This window comes from Gopherus flavomarginatus, chromosome 11 (assembly GCF_025201925.1).
Source record: "Gopherus flavomarginatus isolate rGopFla2 chromosome 11, rGopFla2.mat.asm, whole genome shotgun sequence".
Classification (NCBI taxonomy): Eukaryota; Metazoa; Chordata; order Testudines; family Testudinidae; genus Gopherus; species Gopherus flavomarginatus.
In genome coordinates, this window is record NC_066627.1 from 11,029,885 (window position 1) to 11,034,620 (window position 4,736).

General features: G+C 48.9%; 1 non-coding gene across 1 annotated transcript; it reads left to right on the forward strand.

Annotated features, from left to right (window-relative positions):
• The first annotated feature begins 3,997 nt into the window (after window positions 1–3,997).
• On the forward strand, window positions 3,998–4,071 carry TRNAT-UGU (transfer RNA threonine (anticodon UGU)). The gene has a single exon. It is a non-coding gene; the product is annotated as a tRNA-Thr (tRNA).
• The last annotated feature ends 665 nt before the right edge of the window (window positions 4,072–4,736 follow it).

The following is a 4,736-nucleotide window of genomic DNA, read 5'->3' on the forward strand; positions in this document are numbered from 1 at the left end:
CTTGCATAACCAGAGCATGGCCACTGCCCAAGGTGGAGTGTGACCAACCAGATGCAGCCAAGTCATCTCTAGTCACAGACCATTAGGTGCAGGTCTTTAAAAGGGGAAGGGGCCATGTGCTCGGGAGTCACTCACAAGCTTGTACCTCCAGTGAATGCCCTTTGCCCGACCGCCTGGCCAGTGGTTCTCTGTGTTGTATTTCATTGTGCCTCAGGAAGACTTACCTTAATCGCACCATCCATAGCTGCGCTGTGGGACAGTTCCCTTGCAGAATCCTGACATCTCCAACGCTGTGCCTGTCCTGGGAGCATGAGTATGCAAGTGTGAGTGTGACACTCCCCCCTCTTCTTCTTTTGAGCTTAGCTGTCAGTTTAATGAACCTGCTGCTTTCTGCCAAACTCTGGAGGGTCATTAGTCCTCCCTACGCTTACTACCTGGCCCAATTTTGGGTAACACCTGTGATAAACTCAACCCCAGCAGGATAGAGGGTGGTGAAATGAGCTGAGAAAAAGCCTTAGCTTAGCATGTCCCGTACGGTCCACACTGGAGCTTTCTTTGGATTCTGGGACTGCATGGTCACCTGTGCTGATCGGCGCTCCACGCTGGGCAAACAGGAAATGAAGTTCAAAAGTTCGTGGGGCTTTTCCTGTCTACCTGGCCAGTGCATCTGAGTTCAGATTGCTGTCCAGAGTGGTCACAATGGTGCACTGTGGGATAGTGCCTGGAGGCCAATACAGTGGAATTGCAGGCACACTAACCCTAATCCAACATGGCAATACCAATTTCAGCACTACTCCCCTCGTCTGGGAGGAGTTCAGATATCGGTATTAAGAGCCCTTTATATCGATATAAAGGGCTTTGTTGTGTGGACAGGTGCAGGGTTAATGTGATTTAACGCTGCTAAATTCAATATAAACTATTAGTGTTGACCAGGCCAGAGAGAGCAGCAAGTTTCCCCCATTGTTTCTTGCTCTTGTTTTTTTCACTAGCTTTTCCTCTGCACCAAGTTGTTCTTATCTGTTGTGAGCCTGGCTAGCTCAGTTGGTAGACCATCAGACTTTTAATCTGAGGATCCAGGGTTCAAATTACTGGTCAGGTGATAAACTACTCCCCAAGATCTTAAAACTGTCTTTCTGGAGTCCTCTTTGATGGTACTTTTTCTCTTCAGGATTTTTCCTTTCCTCAGAAGGGCCTTTTTGTGTGTGGCTTTGAAGGGGCAACTTCCTGACAGCCCCTTTGTCCTTGCAGCCTGGAAGAATAAAGGCCTCTGGGCATATAGCATGTTCCTTCCCTGCACACACACATACACACAAACACACAGAATATCCCTAAGAAATTAGAATCATCTGCTGCCTTCCCCTGTCCTGCTGAATCCCCAAATGAGGATGCTCTTCAGCCCAAACCCATGTCCTCGCTTTTCCCAGTGCCCCTCAGTCCCAACCATCAGTCCCTCCTATACACACTGCTCCGCACTCCCAACCAGAGCCTACTCCTCTTCACTCTTCTCCTCTGTCCCTACCCACAGCCCCCTCCTAGTCCCAGTGCCCCTCAATCCCAACCCACAGGCCCTGCCTCCTCACACTGCTCCTCAGTCCCAACCCACAGCTCCCTCCTTCCCTCCAGCAGCAGGAGCTTCAGACCCCCTCAGGAAGATTTTCTTGCAAGGTTTCCTGTATGAGTCTGCATGTGGAGTTTACAGTATGTTGGAACTATTTTGGGTTGCTTGCCAAAATGATCACTTTTGGCTGGTGTTGGATTCCCAGTCTCCATGTTATAGGGGCAGGAGAAATAAAGGGTTGTTATCCTTATTGTGTGAGTTGAGGGCAGCACAACTGTGCTCGGCAGACCCCGAATGAGGACTCACTCTCAATTCAATAGCACTTGCTAGGCAGTGGACAGAGGTTCCAAAGCCAAGTGGGCTGGGGTCTGGGTCCCAATACTAAAGTGTAGGTGTTAGACCAACTTTAGGACAGGGTGGCTGTGGAGGGATGAGTGAGGCCCTAGGCAACATAGTGAGTACGGTGCCTTCTTATTTTCCCCCTTTTCCACCCAGGATGGCAAGTGAACTGTACAGAGGCACCTCTGGGCTTGCACTGACAAAGGACAGCAGCTGTGAGTGGGGTGCAGAGAGGGGATGGCTCATGTTAAAGGACTTTTGGTTGTTGGACTTATGAACTGTCGGGAGAAGGACACTGCCCAGCTTATTTAGGGAGTGGGTCTTTTCCTCATGGTTTATGCTTATGTGTTGGGGCTGCTGACATGACTTCTGCTAACCCTGGGCTTACGTTGCAATGTAGACATGCCCTGAGAGTGAATCTATATTGTGATAAAATCCCTGTGGCCTTGCTGGCCTGGATAATCTGATTTGGATTCCTGGGGCTTAGACTGGAGCCCGGGTTCGGAGACCCTCACCCCTCGTGGGGTCTCAGAGGGTGGGCTCAAGCCCAAGTGTGTACACTGTAATTTTATAACCCTGCAGCACAAGCCCCACAAGCCTGAATCAACTGACCCAGGGTTTGAGAATAGTGACTTGGGTGTGTTAATGGCAGTGTAGACATAATGCTAGGCTATGTCCACACTGCAATGAAACACCCCCGGCTGTCCCATACCAGCTCAGGCTCCCGGGGCTTGGGCTGTGGGGTGGTAAATTTGCAGAGTAGACATCTCGGCTCACGCTCAATACCAGGCTCTGGACCTCACAAGATTGGGAGAGAATTTAGCAAGCAAAAAACGTAAAATGGCAGTGGAGTATTTGCATGGACTCATGGCATTTCTCCATTGGTCTGTCTGCTTTGGGGCAGGGACAAGAACACGTCCTGCTACATTCATTATTTCAAAGGGCGGTTTAGGTTTTTCATTCTCACACACAGTGCACGAAGCAGGACTCAATCCTCACTGGAAACTAAATGAGCTGCCTGCAGATTCTGTCAGCCACAATGTGCCATTTGGTATGAGAGCCCAGACCTGCCCCTGTCCCGGAGGGATGGGGTCATCTGCAAAGAGCTTGGAACACTGACCTATCAGCTCTTAACTTCCAAACTTTCAGTAACTCTATTGTCAGTGCCTGTGAGTGTAATTTAAACCAAAGAACAGCTATACTGGGCTGGACCAGAAGCCCAGCTAGCTCTGTGTTTTGTCCTCTGACAGTAGCCAATACCAGGTGCTACAAGAGTTATTCAACAAGGCATCATTGGGACTTGAACCCAGACTCCCCTGTTTACCAGGCAGCTGCTTTAACCAGCTAAGCTATGGTACCTTCCTAGAGCTAAAATACACTGTCTGCTCACACCTGGCTCTCTGCCATTCCCCACCGGGGCCTGACAAGCTTTGCATGTGTTTGGCTTCTGCAAAGCAGAGGAGCAGGTGACGTTTTCCTTGCAAGTTGTGTGTGTGTGTGAATCTTTGGCCAGGTCTGCACTACAAAGTTACTTCATCATCATTATATTGCTCAGGTTTGTGAAAAACACGCAACACTCCCTCGGTCGGCAGCTTGTGGCTGGTGTACACACTGCAATGCCACGTCTGGCGACAAAACTGCTCTGTTTTGGTGACAAAATAAAACCACCTCAACGAGAGGCCTAGAGTTTTTGCAGCAAACTTAAAGCGACAAATTGTCAGTGTAAATGCTGCTGGTCATTATATCACCATAACTGGCCTCCACCAGCATCCCATAAAGTCTGCCATGAACTCACCTGCCCTGCATTCCTGCTACAGAGGCTGGGCCCCTCCCCTTTCATAGCTCCAGAATATTCTAACAGCTGAGTCGCTATCTACACTGGGATTAGGTTGATATAACTGCATTGCCGGCCTAAGTAATGTAATTACACCAACCTAATTTTGTAGCGTAGACCTGGCCAAAGAATCACACACACACCTTGGGAGCAAAACTTCACCTGCTCCTCTGCTTTACAGAAGCCAAACATGAGCAACGCTTGTCAAGGCCCAGTGGGACTTGTCAGAGAGTCAGGTGTGAGCACATATGCATTAAATAACAGCAGGCACCATGGCTTAGTTGGTTAAACTGCCTGTTTTGTAAACAGGAGATCCTGGGTTCAACTCCCAGTGGTGCTTGGGGGAGTGGTTTTTGGGGCACCTGATATTGGCTACTGTCAGAAGACAAGATTCAGAGCTAGGTGTACCTACTGTTTAAATTACACTCAAAGTCATTGATAATAGAGTGACTGAAAGTTTGGGTGTTGAGAGCTGATAGGTCAGTGGTCCTGTTCCCTCAATGTGGTTTTACCATTTCTACTTCCTAAACTCCCTCCCAACCGCTATAAAATTACAATGCAGACATATGGGCTTGAGCTCAACCTCTGAGGCCCCATGAGGGGCGAGGGTTTCTGAACTCAGGCTTCACTGTGAACACAAATATCTGCACCACAGTTTTTAGCCCCTCAGCTTTACATCCAGGATCCCAAGTCAAATGACCCAGGTCAGCCCTGCTGCCATCTTTATCCCAGGAGAGATGGACTCCAAGGGTACGTCTCCATTGCAACGGAAGCCCAGGTGTGGCACACTGTGCTCAGAGCAGCACCTGGAAGCCCCATATTCACCACTCTCATATAATGATGACGTAGTTTGTACAAAGTCTGCCTGGTGAGGTATCATTTCAAAAGTCTTGATCTGTTGAACATTAATATTTTGTTGCACTGTGTGTGCTCGCATTGGTTGGGAAGTTATGAAGTTTTGCTCTGTGTGCATTACTGAGATATGTTATGAGGTTGAGAAATGCC